Source organism: Macrobrachium nipponense, chromosome 8 (assembly GCF_015104395.2).
Source record: "Macrobrachium nipponense isolate FS-2020 chromosome 8, ASM1510439v2, whole genome shotgun sequence".
Classification (NCBI taxonomy): Eukaryota; Metazoa; Arthropoda; class Malacostraca; order Decapoda; family Palaemonidae; genus Macrobrachium; species Macrobrachium nipponense.
In genome coordinates, this window is record NC_087203.1 from 75729905 (window position 1) to 75747404 (window position 17500).

The 17500-nt window shown below is 34.6% G+C and overlaps 1 protein-coding gene across 1 annotated transcript in view; it reads right to left on the minus strand.

Annotated features, from left to right (window-relative positions):
• LOC135222855 (probable 3',5'-cyclic phosphodiesterase pde-5) overlaps positions 1-17500 on the minus strand; it is a 411879-nt gene that overhangs the window by 263828 nt on the left and 130551 nt on the right.

Sequence of the window (17500 nt, forward strand, 5' to 3'; positions counted from 1 at the left end):
ACAATATTTCACATTTTTGCCTTTCTCTCTCTATCGCTATAAATTTGTCAAAGCTAAAAAGCTGAATAGTAAAATGCAAGTCTTATACGCCTGAGAAAGGTAAAAATTCCGTTACATTTGTACGGTAATATCTAATACGGTTCACTATTTACACCGGTAATAAAGCAAGTAGTCATAAAACGATAAAAACATTAAGAAAAATAAAGAAATACAATTGGAACGTCAAAGGATAAGTTAGAATAACAGTTACCGCCTTATCTTACTTCTTATCAGATTTGACGCTGAGATCATGGTTATGACAGTACGTATCATGCAGTACGGAGAAAAAATAAAAACAAACACTTCAACTTTCCAACGATTGTCATTGAAATCATTAGTAAGCACGTTTCATCGTTCTGATGTTATTTTTTTTACGATAAAACCATGATTTCATTTATATTAAATTTCTCACACACTACTCGACAGGAAACTGTCATGGTTTCCTGGTCTACTCACGTAGGCATTGGGTGTAGAAGTTCATGAACAAATCGTCAAAGTTTTAATTTTCCTGTCATGACAAAAACACTAAGCACTGGTTATATTACCATGGGGTCACTCTTGTTAAGTTTTCCTGATTTACGCACTGAAGCATGCTGTGTATAATCAATTACTGTAAAAAAAATTGCTGCACAATATTAAAAAGGAATGCGGCTTTGCTTTCTTTTTCGTGCGAAGGGACCTGTTATATTTACATACACTCGCAGCATCATTGAAATGCCATTAAAACTATCAGTACTTTAACTCTGTGTCTTCATCTCAGCCCCAGCATAAAGAGTCCGTGTTGGAAGAGTGACACTGCGTTCCGTTGAACTACCCAAGGAATACTGACGGGGGTAAGCAGTGGCCTTCAGGTATAACGCGTTAACTCTGCTACGTTCGTTGTGCTGAGCTGCCCGGGAGAAGAGATACTAGCGGGGGATAGTCGTCGGGATTCGGTTATAGGGGATCGGTGTGATGTGGGAGCAAGGGGGAGTGAGGGGTAGGGGGGGTGGTGTTTAGACATTCAGGATAGTCTGGTATACCCAAACCAGTTCTGATCACTGCCACAGCTGAATCTTGCGAACAAAAAGGTGTCAGGCGAGAGCACCGTGTTGATGTATAGTCGAAAATATTTGCCAGTTATTTTAACAAAATAATTTAACATTACAATAAAACTATTTTCCTTTGTCCGTTTTTTTATTGCGTTGCCGCACCTCCGAATGACACACCTAGCGGTCGCCTGAACATGGCTTTATCAGCAGCCTGAACGAAGCCACAATGGAATGGATGCGATTCGAACGATACGCTAAGTCGTGGTTTCATCACTTCTTAAAAATAATAAATAAATAAAAAGAAAAAATGAATAAATAAAAATAGAAAAGAGTAAGGTGCAGACTTCAGTAACTGAAGTCTATCTTACATTTGAATGATTGCAGAGTCTTGCGTACGGTACTCTGACCTGTGTATTTAAATGAAGACGAGATATTTCAAGAAAAGCAGCAGAGAGATAGAAAAATGCGCACAAACGTGGTTTTACATCGAACATGTAATCTTATACCATTGTATCATTTGAATAATATCTTTATCTCATCACTTTTTTTATACTCTCATTTTAACACGAATATTTCCTGATATTTTCGTTTTTTTTTAAATAAAAGCCTAATGTTACGATTTCAGTGTCAGTTATTTATTCTGTTTCATCTCATGACAACGCCTGAAGACAGAAAAATCTTGTTCATCGTCAGTATTTCCATAAAACTTAGAACATTTTAGATAGTTTCGTTTAATTATTCGCAAAACCAGCGATTATACGTGAACATGCAACTTTTACCACTCATAGAACTGCAACCTACGAAAGCCGGAAAGACAAGATACCAGGAAGCCAAATTAAATACCCTTCCCTTGCATGCATCTTACCCAAGTGCAGCCTTGTACCCCTCGGGCCCAGTCAGTGAATTCGCATTCTGGACTTACTTGCAGGAGAGCATCGACACAGAATAAGTTCAAACAGTTTTTGTCGTTTGGAATCCTATTCGCTAATTCTCTCTGCTCCCCCAGGAGCTATGGCCCATAAAATCAGCCACCTAAGGGCTGCCATCCACAAATAGCCACCTACGTTTTGATATTCAATATTTTGCTTTTGAATTAACTGATCGATAGACCAGAGATGTGATGTCCGATATTTAGTGGTGGCCACCTATCCTAGGACAGACCCACATTAACTTTCTTAACTGACAGTTTTTCATTACGGAACTATTTGTTGCTGCATCTCATGCGAGTGGGATCAAGATAATTTGAAGTCTAATAAAAACTGGAGCTTTGTTTAGTCATGTTCACACTTAGCTCACACTGACTTAATTGCCTACGATTTCATAATTATCCCTGAAAAAAAAATGATACAAGAAACATTGGTTCCTGGCGAGATTTCAATTTTCTAAATAATTGGAAGTTTCTTCTCCTCCGTAATTATCAAGACAGTAAATAACAGAAACGATGCAAAGGTTTATTCTGTACATTTTTTTGAATAATGGGGATAATACAAATGTACATTCTTTCTACTTAGTCAATAATAGACATTACAAATCTAACTGCAAATAACTTCACGATAAATTAGACTTGATAACTTATGAAGGCACTATAAAATCTGCAACAAATGAAGCTGACGACACTGAAACTGCCAGAAGACACAGGCAACCTTTTGCCCACAGGAAAAGGCAACACACCTTCGCATACGCCAGGAAACAGTTGGCAAAACCATGAACAAACAAAAACAAACAAACTTCCGCGTTTACAAAAAATCACCGGAGGATTATCAAGGTTAAAACGAGATACGAACACCCAAAAAGAAGGCGTCATTGAAGTGCAGATTTTTGCTGCCGATGCAAACAAAGCTGGTGCCTTTAGAGGAGCAGCCCGAGTCAGATGATGTCACTTAATTACATAATGAATAGCCGGTCTCAATCAGGGAATGGAGACTGATTGCCCAACCCCCGCCCCACCCCCATCCCCCCCCCCCCCCTCCCCCCTCTCTCTCTCTCTCTCGCTCTCTCTCTCTCTTCTTCTCTCTCTCTCATCTATGCATTTCACTCATACGAGCACACACAAGCACAACATACTCACTTGCACACACACACACACCGCACGCACACACACACACACACACACACACACACACACACACACACATATATATATATATATATATATATATATATATATATATATATATATAATATATACAATATGCATAAAAATACAAATATATATTATAATATAAATGCGCATATATACAGTATGTATATAACAATATGCATAAAAATACAAATATACATTATATAAATGCGTATATATACAGTATGTAATAATAATATATATATATATATATATATATATTATATATATGTGTGTATATATATATATATATATATATATATATATATGTATATATATATATATATATATATATATATATATATATATATATATATATACGCATTTATGTAAAGATTCATTCACACTAACATTCCGCGCAGGTGATTGAATATTCCGCTAAAACGTCAACTTTTTATATATCAATTACACGAGTCAGTCAACACATCGATCTGCAACGGAATGGCGTATCTGTTAATACGCTAATCAGAATTCCGCGCAGGAATGCTGACAATGTACTATGCACAGACGTCGCCATCTCACAACGATCTGCTGCATATACTATTCTTCGCATAGACTGACTTGTGATTTACCGGGAATAATAACCATTGCCTGACGTACGCGGAAAAAGGAATTAACTCAATCTGAGAATAAGTTCGAATCTTGACGTTCATGATTTTATCATTGATGACTGCATATACAAGTTTTTTTTTTTTTTTTTCACCCACGGAAGGGGTTGTTTTACAACCCGTCGGTTCAAAAAATTATTTGTATCATCTGAGCATAAGTTCGAAACTTGACGCTCATGATTTTATTTTTAATAATATTGCATATACAAGTTTTTTTTTTTTTTTATCCATAGAAGGGGTTGTTTCAGAACGTAAAACTTGTTTCAGAAGGTACAACCCGTTGGCTTATAAATTATTATTATGAAAAAGTGGCAATATATTAATATTAGTGCACAAACAAATCTGTCCAAACATCCCCCCCCCACCCCCCTCCCCAAAAAAGAGTTGTTTCAGATTGTGAAACCGCCCGGTTATTACTGTTACTATTATTCAAAAACTGCGCTAAAATTTAAGTAGAACAATTCTCAAATACAATGACCGTTTGTTGAAAACAAAGCGAGGACAATAACAAACAAATACCAAATAAAAATAAGTAAACAAACAGATCAAAGCACAAATACAATAACATCAATAAGCAAAAATAAGGCATCGGTACACGGCACTTCAAAGTGACTTGTGTCACTCTTGCTCTCGGCGACGCGTCGTCTGAATCCGCAATGCTCATTGCAAAGGTATCAACTATCAGCAGAAATCTTATTGCTATTCAGAGTACGAGGAGGCCGGTGGGACTGGCAACTCAGCGCAGCGCTTGACTTCGAAGACATCAAGCGAAATTATGGTGGGTCAAAGCATTTGAGTCAAGGAAGTCACTGAATGGAAACGTGACTATAGAATGAAAACAAAAGAGACGCTGATTTTCTTTATCTACACAAAACTTGATCTCGGCTGATAACGAAGTCAATCTCTCCAAAAGTGACGTAATTGAAACCTTTCCTCTTTTCGTTCTTATTTTCTTGTCAGTGGTTCTTTGTCCTGTCTGATAGGGACATCAGTGATACGCCGAATGTGATGTAATGTCCGGTTTTTTATATATTGGGTAGCTACCGCGGTTGGTGTAGAGGAAGGGGGTGTGATGGGGGGGGTGGGGGTTCAGATCAAATTCGACCTTGTAATCTCAAGGTGACGGATGCGAAAAATTTGTCTTAAGTTTATTTCTTTTTGGTCTTGTGAAGAAGTCTTTAGTTATTAGAATTAACGATAATTTATTGATGGGAAAACAAGGGTTATTGCACCGTGATAAGCAAAAAAAAGAAAAAAAACACCAACAATAATATAAGGACATCATGGGCAACAACTAGTTACAAGGTTAATACATTTGTAGTTCCATGAAAAAGAGAACAAAGAAAACACCAGAAGAGCAACTGAAAACTCACAACCACCAATAACAACAGCAATAACAACTACTGCAATGGCCAAGTCGATACACCTGAAACTAAAATATGACAAAAATAACACTAAGCATGGAAATACAACAAAATACGAAACAAAACATCTAACAAAATAAAAAATAACACCACCAAGGACTTTTGGAGCATAAAAAATAACAATAACTCTGATTACAACATAGAAACAACAATGAGGGCGACATTTTGACAAACAGCGGCAGCTCCAGCAACAAAAACATGCCAGACGAACGAGAGAGAGAGAGAGAGAGAGAGAGAGAGAGAAGCGATCCTTTTAGAGTCGATCTCGGCCAACAAAAACATTTCTTGGCTGTTCGAAGATAACCATAACATCACCTTTAGGACGGTGGACCAGACGTCTAATGTTTTGGCTTTCTTTCTTTCTTTTTCTTTTTTTTTTTTAATTAGGATTTTACTTGTTATACCTATATCTTTATTTTCACTCTCAAAGAAACTTAAAATATGTATAAATTCAGCCCAAATTTGCGTATTTGTCGTATGTCAGATATAAACATATATATATATATATATATATATATATATATATATATATATATATATATAGATATATATATATATATATATATAGATATATATATATATATATACATATATATATATATATATATATATATATATATATTCTATATATATATATATCTATATATAAAAGATATATATATATATATATATATCTATATATATATATAATATATATATATATATTATAGATATAAATATAAGATATATATATATATATATAAATTTTATATAATATATATAATATATATATATATATGTGTGTGTGTGTGTGTGTGTGTGTGTGTGTATAACCACTGTGCCCTCTTAACTAATCCATTTCTTCACTTTTTTGGATACGCTTGTCAATACAAAGCCTCAGATCCAAACAGAAGACTGTAATGAAATTCTGAGGATTGGAACCCGCATATACATGCATAGTACATAGATGTATATATATATATATATATATATATATATATATATATATATATACATATTGTAATTTAATTACTTCCTTCAGTGAAGTTAGACGGACGTTATAAATTCACCCTTCTCTGTTTTTTGTTTACAATAAGTTTCCTGTGAATCAAAGTGAAATTTCGTGGAGAGGAGAGCCACGAACAACGGGAGAGTTTCATTAATTTTGAGGCGACTCGGGTCCTAAATTTTTTATTCTGTGAGGTAACGACGGAAGTCGGCGCTATCTTTTGTGCTTGCACATGAGCAGAAGCTCCTCTCAAATCCTTCGCTCACAGCAGCATATTAAAACACGACGCTATTTAAAATTCCCTTCAGCAGGAAGAGAGTGAATATTCGCGCAAGAGCGTATCGCATCGCCGGTAACCTTCGAGAAGAGACGAAGTGCTTGCTGCTAGCTACGCTTCATAATTCATACTCTGCGCTCCCAGATCCTTTTATAGAAAGCCCGAGTTACTACGCCCAGTCTAACCCTCACAGACTCGAGTTACTTATTGCCTGTGTTGCCTCGTAATGTGGTAGAAAAAAAATTCCAGAATAAACCAAACTCTAACCCTCACGAACCCCAAGTAGTTACAAGCGACGCTATTCCAGTAATAAAAGCAAACATTAACCAGCGTGCCATGAAAAATCAATTTTAAAAAACCGATTAAAAAGGAGAGGAAACAGGGAGGTCGTTATTTTTGATGCTGTTATGGAAATAAACAAGAAATAATAAGCAATCTCGTCTACCCTGGGGTGATTTTACCCGCCCATTCATGAGCACCTGTATCTTGACGTCGACGTTTCAAGGTCAAATACGCCCACAAACTGAATTCTCTACCGTTTTTATCCCGTGGCATTACCTCTGTTCAACCTCTCGCGCCTCTTCTCTCTCTCTCTCTCTCTCTCTCTCTCTCTCTCTCTCTCTCTCTCTCTCTCTCTCTCTCTCTCTCTCTTCTCCTCATTTTTAATGTCTCTCCATTTGATTATTATTTTTTTTTCATGATTCTTTTCAGTGACTGTATAATTGTGTATTACCTCTCCCACTGCGTTTATGTGTTTTCTGTCATTCATACCCACGCCATCAAGCTCTCTCTCTCTCTCTCTCTCTCTCTCTCTCTCTCTCTCTCTCTCTCTCTGTATGTGTGTGTGTGTGTGTGTTTATTTACGCTATTCCATTCCCAATATGCGAGTATGTTTAAGTACGTGGAGTGACTTTGCTTAATAACTTTGATAAAAATGTATTTCGCGGGATGTTTTATCTGATATACTTTATGTACAAATATGTTGATTTTCGGCGTCGATTATATATTATCAATGCCACTAAAACATTGACTCATGAGATTGAGTCTCTCTCTCTCTCTCTCTCTCTCTCTCTCTCTCTCTCTCTCTCTCTCTCTCTCTCTCTCTCTCTCTCCAATTTTCAGTTCCTTTCCGTCCCTTGCACCTTGTTTACTGTTCCGTTATTGAAAAACTTCGACACAGTTCTTTGAAAGTAATTTTCACATTCTTCTTGTAGTAATACTTTCATTTGGGAAAAATTCTCTATCGCGAGAGTATATATAATGTTCTAAAGGGTCCACAATAATACAAAGTGTTGCGAGTCCGTGTATAATTTTTTAAACTTCACAAAAAGCTTTCGAACCCTTCCCTGGGTTCATCTTCAGTTCAAATGAACAGTTAGTTACAACATGTACTGAGGCGAATTTAAAAATAAACAAGAGTCGTTGAAGATCGTTGACACCGATCGTTAGCTCGTTTATGGACCAGGTGATAAAGAAAGAGGGCAGTTAGCTCCAACTGGGTGATTTCCTCTCCCCTATCAATCCTTTCTGGCAGCAATTCTGTTGGATCTCCGCAATGGTTGTTGCAACGTTGCAGGAAGTCTTTCATCCGATTGCGTAGATGGGGCACCGTAACCAGACTCCCCTGGAGCAGCAGTTACCTGGACAGGGAGAGGCAAGGTGGAAGCAGCATCAAGACAGGGAAAAACAGAGCCTGTCCTACAGTTAATTTTTTATTGTTTATTTTTAAATTCACCTCAGTACATGTGGTAACTAACTGTTCATTTGGACTGAAGATGAACCCAGGGAAGGGTTCGAAAGCTTTTTGTAAAGTTTAAACAATTATACACGGACTCGCAACACTGTATTATTGTGGACCCTTTAGAAAAAAAAATACTTTCATTGATATTATTATTATTATTATTATTATTATTATTATTTATTATTATTATTATTATTATTATTATTATTAGTCTGTACTTCTGAAGAAAGCCTTATTTGGAACACACAACTGCAGGAAGTCTTATTTTCCTATTATCTTCCTCCGCCCATCTGGAAATGACACCCTACGGCTGAATCCTTTTTGTCGTGCGGCTAGGCAATATCATTAATATATTTTATATATATACATAGATAGATAGTAGGTAGATAGATAGATAGATATATATATATATATATATATATATATATATATATATATATATATATATATATATATATATATATATATATATATATATAATATATATATATATATATATATATATATATATATTTGCGTGTTCTGTGTTTGTGTACACTGGGCTGACAGTCCCATCGGACCCCAGATCAAAAGATAAAAATTGAAATCAATAAAGGTGGGGCAAAGTCGGCGAAATGCAGTTCTATGGCAACCAGTAGAGAAGAAGAACAATTATCCATTTTAATGAAGTTGGCTTTAATAAATAAGATAACACCTTTTACCAGATCGACAATATAATGGATTCCCATAATTGAGGATGCCAGACAGAGCTGTCTTAAAGGAAATATAAATAAATAAATATATATTGTAAAGGTTTGGGAAGCTGGTCTCCCCTGTACAGGAGTAGGATGGGCACATGCCCCTTCCTGCTTGTTCCATAAGGCTCGCCCAAGGGCAATGTCCTTCAATGAGAACCAAAAGTTGAAGATGGAAGTTTGGAAAAGTTGAACAGCTAGGTAACATGAAAAAATTGGAATCGTTGAAATATATACGGCAAAAAGACATTGCATAGAACCTTTTGCGTTGTAGACAATGAGACCCTTCAAGTCACACTGCAAGCGATGAACCCTTTAGGGCCAAGCTCAGATAGGGTTAATTAGCCTACCTTGTATAACAAACAGGTACGAGCTCAGTATGATGCCCTAAGAGCTAATTGTAAAATATGAATGACATAACAAAAAAGATAGAGATAACGTAAAACAAATGAGGAATGACTAAAACAATCGAATTTGTTATAAAAAAAAAAAAGATCAATGACATCACAAAGAGATAATGACAAAAGCAAAAATAAAATAAGATTATTATACAGATATTGAATAGACTGACTCTCCACATGCAAAGGCACACAAATGATTTAGTTAGAAATCTAATCCGACATCTTTAGCCATTAAAAGCTGACATGTTAGGTCTTCTGCAAAGAAACTTTTGTATAAAGTTGTTTTTTCTAAACATAATGCCCTTTATCAACAAACACACTAATCCAGGGTAGGCCTGTGACATAAGTGGTGTTGATGTAAATCGACATTAGATGAAAATTTATCAAGTTAGTTTTTATCTCTACTAGGTGACAGTTTTCGTTATATTATTATTATTATTATTATTATTATTATTATTATTATTATTATTATTATTATTAATTATTATTATTATTATTATTATTATTACAGAATGATTCTATTTAACAAGAGCAAAATAGTTACACAAATTTTACCTAATGAGTCTTTCTTCTGTTATTATATTATTATTATTATTATTATTATTATTATTATTATTATTATTATTATTAACTTACAAAAAAAGCTTCCGCGGAAGAGGCTCTATATGAAAAGAGGGCAACAGAGCAACGAATAACAAATAAATAACTGACTTAAGTAAAGTCTACAAAAAAAACCATAATCTCATTAGCAATGTACTGTTTACGGACGGTGCCCTGGTGCAAGAATAGGAATGAGCAGAATCAACATGGAAATAAGAGTAGAATATGAAAAAATATCTTTTCCTATAGATGTACGTAAGACTCCGTTGAGATGAGATTGAGAACTGCTACAGTATGCAGCAAGCTCAAAAGTATTATTAGTTCAAGAACAAAAAAATTAGGATTAAGAGTTCAAAAACATAAAAAAAAGAGGATTATGAGTTCAAGAACATAAAAAAATGAGGATTACAAGTTCAAGAACATAAAAAAAGTGGATTACGAGTTCAAGAACGTAAAAAAATAAGGATTACGAGTTCAAGAACTTAAAAAAAACGAGGATTAAGAGTTCAAGAACATAAAAAAATGAGAATTACGAGTTCAAGAACATAAAAAATGAGGATTACAAGTTCAAGAACATAAAAAATGAGGATTACGAGTTCAAGAACGTAATAAAATGAGGATTACGAGTTCAAGAACATAAAGAGAAATGATAAAGAAAATGTCTGAGCAAAGAAGACAAGTGATTAGTGATAATAAAATCAGTCAGATCTTGAGGGAAAATGTCTCAGAAACGCGAACAAATAAAAGATCGGCCCGAGAAAAAAATACTAATGCAGATAATTATTATATTTGTCATCGTCTCTAATCTGAGTAAGGGACCTCTCTCTCTCTCTCGTCTCTCTTCTCCTCTCTCACCCTCTCTCTCACTCTCTCTCTCTCTATATATTATATATATATATATATATATGATATATACTATATATATATATATATATATATATATATTTTATATATATATATATATATATATATATATATATATATATATATAGCATATATTTATACATATATATATATAATTTTATATATACTATATATAGATATATAGTATATATAAACAAGCACAATATGTTGAAAGTGAATATGCTGCAACGCATGTACGTGTGTGTTCAGCTTTCTGCGTCTATTTTTTTTTTTTCTGCACCTCATAATGATCTGCTTCCTTCCACGCCCGCTAACCATAACTTCAGTAAGTCGTCCTCAAAACTGAAGCATGAGTCTAAACCTGGAACTATGTGCCATATCGAGCAGTTTTCTTTAGATTTATTGAACCCTAGTTCTTTTTTTTTCTTTTTTTTACCATTCATTCTTGTCTCCTCTATCTGAATTCAAACCTTTTTTTTTCTTAAATTAACCTGGTTCATTCTTTGAATAGACTGAATAACAAACATGGTCCCAGATCCATGAAATACCGTATATAACAAAACATATATTTGTAATCAGGGGAATTCTTCTTGTAAATCATGTTTGTCATATAAGTTTAATTCAACCTTACAAAGCTACAGAGTTTATACCTAACTTGAAGCAATAAAATACCATTGAAATACGGTCAAAGACTGGCAATAATATGAATTATTATGCCGTGTGTGTCATATTAACTCATTCAACACTTACAAAACCATCAATCAACTTGAAAGTTACACAGTCTCCATAACCTTTACGTGAAAGCAAAAAGTAAACACAAGTCCTCAAGGCTCAGACTCCACCCACTGATAAAATAGACCTCATTTCCTTTATTACTATCCAAGATATGATTCATAAATAAAAACTTACATTTTCTTCTAAAGTGCTTTTAGATGTCAGCAATATCACCTAATATAACGCTATTGTAGTGTCCATATAATAATTCTGATAATAATATCAATAAGTGACTTATGAAATAATCTCTTTTCATGCATTAAATTTTCTCAGTACTTGAAGCCGATCAAATTTACTATTCCAAGTCAACACTAAGAGTCAATGTTAGAAAGAATATAGTCCATGCATATTTCTTATGGCTGACTTTATCCATCGAAGCATGACCAGGAGCCTTATGACTTACTAATCTTAATAAGATATAAAACGAGATACAAGAAACTACACAGGAAAGAGTGAGTGATAACAAGTCAACAGTAAGAGCTGAATATTAGCTGCTTATATTTTGTAAGTCTAAAACTCACGTCAGGTTCAGTCATGGTAGGTGATGTTAGGTTAAGCGTTTACAAGTTTGCTTCTTTTTCGTTACATCTATCTGGAAAGTTGTTAGCAGCTGATTCTTAAAAGTTAACTTTACCAAAGAAAAGGATCTACTAACCACGGTGTTTGACACACACAGTTATCTCAAAATGCCTAAACCAAGGATAAGATTCAAAAGCCGTCACTTAATCACCTCAGAAAGGCGGACATAGTCAAGCGTTAAACTGGATTCCCCATATAGACTATTATTTGAAATAGCCTTACAGCAACATTATAGTTGCAGAATGTATATCCTCATGGTACTAGTGTAATCCTCTCAAATTCTCAAGTGTTGTAATAATGCTATGTCAAATGTACCAATCTTGAATTCTCAGGATTTGTCGACTTGCTATTTCTAGAGTATTGTCCTCAGTTTCTCAGAAGATGCAGTCCTTCCACTCCTAGTGCATCATTCTTAAAATCTTGTAATTTTGCTACTTCGAATATAGTCTGGCAAGAAGGAACCATACCCAAGTTTACAGCAGCCATAGTCTAGCCACCATAGATGCATCATTTACAGAATCTCTGAAAACGATGCTATCACTAGAGTTACATTCTCAAGAGATGTAGTCCTACTAATCCTAGAGTATGATTCTCGGACTACTGGTAACATACCTTTCTCAAATTCTTAAAAGTTGTAGTTATTCGTCCACTTATGTATCATTCTCAGAATGCCAGGACTTGCAGTCTCACCATTGCCTATATATCATTCTGAAAAATATCACATAATCCACACATTCTCAACTTCATAACCCAGCCATCCGTGCAGCACCACTCAAAACCTTCAGATAGTCGTTCTGTTACCGCTGCTACATAATCCTGAAATTCTCACGCGCCCAGTCCTGCCATCACTTTTGTATCATTCTCAAAATCTCAGGAGTTTTAGCTCCGCCACCAATAGCGTTTAATTCATAAAGTCATGGGTTACATCCATGCCACCAATTGTCTATCATTCTCAAAGTTTTAGTGATAGTTCTGTCATCATTAATCCATAATTGTAAAATTCTCAGCATTCGTAGTTCTGCCACTGCTTACATACCATTCTCAAACTCTGAACCACTAGCATTTAATCCTCCAATTCTTAGGACTGTCATGATTATGGTTTCATTCTCAAATACTCAGGAGTTGAGAACCACTTGAGTATCATTCGATTCTCAAAGTCTCCGAAGTAGCCATGCATCCATCTGTGCGGCATGCTCAAAACAATTGGTTCTATAAATGTAATCCTTCCACTACTAGTCTACCTTTCTCAATTTTTTCTGGAGTCATAATTCTGCTGCTATTCTCAAAATCTCAGGAACAGCAGTTCTGCCACCGCTTGTGTATTATTCTCGAAATCTGGCGTAGATCTATTACTACTAATGCATAATCTTCAAAGTCTAAGGAGTCATAGGTCTGCCACCACTAGTGTATAATCCTCAGAATTCTGAAGAGTTGTAGTCTTGCCAACACTTGTATATCATACTCAATACCTCAGTTGTAGTCCTGTGACCTCTTGCGTTTCATCATCTAATTCTCAGGAGTCATAGTCTGCTACCACTGTTATTTCTTTCTAAAATTCTCTCATCTTATCATTCTCGTATTCTCAGAAGATATTGCACTGCCACAGTAGTCTACTGTTCTCAATCCTGCTAGCCACCATAGGTGTCCCATTCTCAAAAGTGGTTACGACTATACTCTGTTTTTTTTCATCTGTCCATCCGCCTGTGGTGTTTTTGTATGGTAACACTGCGTCCCGGGCTTTAGATAGTGACATTCAGCTTGCATTCAACGATTATAATAATATCCTATTTCGAATATTAACGGTTTAATTCGCATACAGTAAATTATTAAAACACTTTTCAGTTGCAAATGTACTCCCAGATATCCTTTTATTTACCGAAAATTTACACATAGCGTAACTATCTAAAGCCCGTGACGCAGTGTTACCATACAAAAACACCACAGGCGGATGGACAGATGAAAAAAAAACAGAGTATAATTTATGTATCAGTTTTTACTTGACGTCATGCACTCCCCCCCTCCTCCCACCAATAAACTCGGCACAAATGCGTTGATACGGTTCCTTGAAATTAAAGTTAAATTATCTCAGGTGTGGGAATTCCTGCTTTTCGTTTCGCTAACTCCTATAATTACAACTTGGCATTTTGCATCTGCATTTCAACCAGGACAGCCCATAAATATAGGTCTCATAATTGTTTTGTTTAGCAATCCCAATGAAAAGTACGAGTTGCTGATGAACTCCTCTTGATCTCTCAGCAAGTGTTTTTATATCGGACAATCTGGGAAGGGACTGGAGACCATTATTAAACAACATAGTGTGAGAACGGGACAAATGTCGAATGCTTTATTGTTACACATTAATAATTATAATCACATGATTCATTGGGAGGGGGCAAAAGTTGTTTTATATTGTAATATAACTCGTAGAAATATTATTGAATTTGCTTTTATTAAAAATCACGGTGACTTAATGAATGTAAGCCAGAGTATGTACAAACTAGACCCATTTGTTGTTAACGAGATTTGTAGGGTTGTTTTTTTAATCACCTGTTGACCTGTTCCATACCTATTGTACTGGTTTTAAATGGATCTTGAATACTTGTGTTTCAATTCTTTCAGCTTATATGTTTACTTTGTTAGATGTTCTGTGTTTTTTAGCATTGTACCTCGGAAATGAGTTGAAATAACACGAAAGCGCACGGTACTCTTCCTTTCATTTTTCCTGTGGCCTTCGCTATGTGTGTATACATACATACATCATATATATATATATATATATATATATATATATATATATATATATATATATCTATATCTATATCTATATCTATATCTATATCTATATCTATCTCATATCTATATCTATAGATATAGATATAGATATAGTATAGAGTATAGATATAGATATAGATAGAGATAGAGATAGAGATAGAGATATAGATATAGATATAGATATATATATAGATATATATATATATATAGATATAGATATAGATATATAGATAGATAGATATATAGATATATATATATATATATATATATATATGTATATATATATATGTATATATATATATAGGTATATATCTAATATATATCTATATATATATATATATATAGATATATATATTATATATATATATATATATATATACATAGCGAAGGAAAAATGAAAGGAAGAGTACCGTGCGCTTTCGTGCTATTTCAACACATTTCCGGGGTACAATGCTAAAAACACAGAGAAGATCTAACAAAGTAAACATATAAAACTGAAAAAATCTATAATATATAAAAAATTATAATATATCTATTATATCTATATATATATATATATAATATATATATATATATAAATAAAATACACACACACACATATATATATATATATATATATATATTATATATATATATATATATATATATATATAATATATTAGCACTTAATACATATACTGTCTTGCCTTCCTATGAAAATGATCGGAAAAGCAAGTTTGTCGGAACAATCCATTTGTTGACGTTACACTTTGGCAGGTGTCAGCTTGGCCGTTACGGAGGCGAAAGAAGAATGGTCTTCGTTAGCGAGACAAAGGGTCACCCTGAACAGAATTGAGTTTGCTATTGAAATTCCCCGAATGGAATCTCCGTGTGGGAGTTGGTTCCGATGGGCGGAACCAGCGATGGACAGATTTTACCTTTTGAGACGCATTAGTTAAGAACAGGGAGAAATCTAGAATAGAGAAAACCTGTTATTTTGGAGATCTCCTAAGTTATTAAATAAGTGATGGGTGACGTCAAGAACTCTTCCTATGTAATGAACTTGTTACGTGTCAGTGATGTCATTGCAACGGGCGTGGCGTACGAGGATGTTTGTAAATTTGCACGTCATATTTCACCATTCCTGAGGGTCTTCCATAGAATATTTGTTCAACTGTCTGTCGAACCTTACAAGCACAATTTGGGGTGGCGTGAGAGCCAGCAAGAGTTTTCTTATGGACAAGTCTTATTCATAATGAACCTGTATACACACCCAGGTAAATGAAGATAAAGGTCAATGACCTGATAGCGAAAAGCGGCAAATGCTTAACTCTGAGATTATTTAATGGGAAAAAAGGTTGAAGACCCCTTCTCTATACTGCCAGGCCACTAATCCTTAACGACCTGCATTTATTTTCCTACATTGAGTCTTAATTGCTCTCTAATTTCAGCTTCTTTCCCATTTTGCCTTTACATTTTCACCCATTCATTTTAAGTGACTCCTGCAAGCACAGGTGCTGATGTCTTTACTTAGGTAGTTGGCCGCCAACCCTTGCACCGTGTAAGGTGCTTCAGTTTCACTTATGCTTTTGGAGTAAAATATAAATTGTCAATAACTCTTCACCTTTTTTTTATATCATAAAGCAAAAAAACTTAAGTTACTCTATATCTTTCTTTTTTTACATCATAGAGCACAAAAGCTTAAGTTTTCACTCATGATTTGTATTATGCTGTAAAGTGATTTCCGTTTCACTTCTGCTTCTGCATCCTAAAATACACCGACTTCAGTTTTATTTGTGTATCATAATAGAATCCAACTTCAGTTCTTAATCCAGTTTTGTATTATAAAACTTGTTTCACGCCTGTTTACTATATGAAAGTACATTGACGTAGTTTTTCTCTTGTTGTCAAAGACTTAGTTCTTAAATCTACAATGATCTCGTTCTGACTATTTGTATCATAACGTACACTACATCATAATGTACATCATAACGTACATTAGTTTTATTCTTGTTTTTGACACTGTACACTGACTTCACTTTCACCTTTGTTTTGCACCAATTCTGCTATGCATCTTTAAGCTCAGTGACTTCAGTTTCACTGATAATTTGTTCTAATGTTCAGTGGCGTCAGTGTCACTCAGGTTTTGTATTTTAACGTGTAATAACTTTAGTTTCACTCATAAATTATGATAATGTTCAGTGACTTTAGTTCCACTCAGTAACCCGAGTTTTACTCCTAGTTTGCATCATGATGTTCACTGACTTCAAATTCCTTCCTGGTTATCATCATAATGTTCACTGACTTCAGTTTCACTCCTGGTTTGCATCATAATGTTCACTCACTTCAATTTCACTCCTGGTTTGCATCATAATGTTCACTCACTTCAATTTCACTCCTGGTTTGCATCATAATGTTCACTCACTTCAATTTCACTCCTGGTTTGCGTCATAATGTTCACTCACTTCAATTTCACTCCTGGTTATCATTATAATGTTCACTGACCAGTTTCACTCCTGGTTTGCATCATAATGTTCACTCACTTCAATTTCACTCTTAGTTTGCATCAT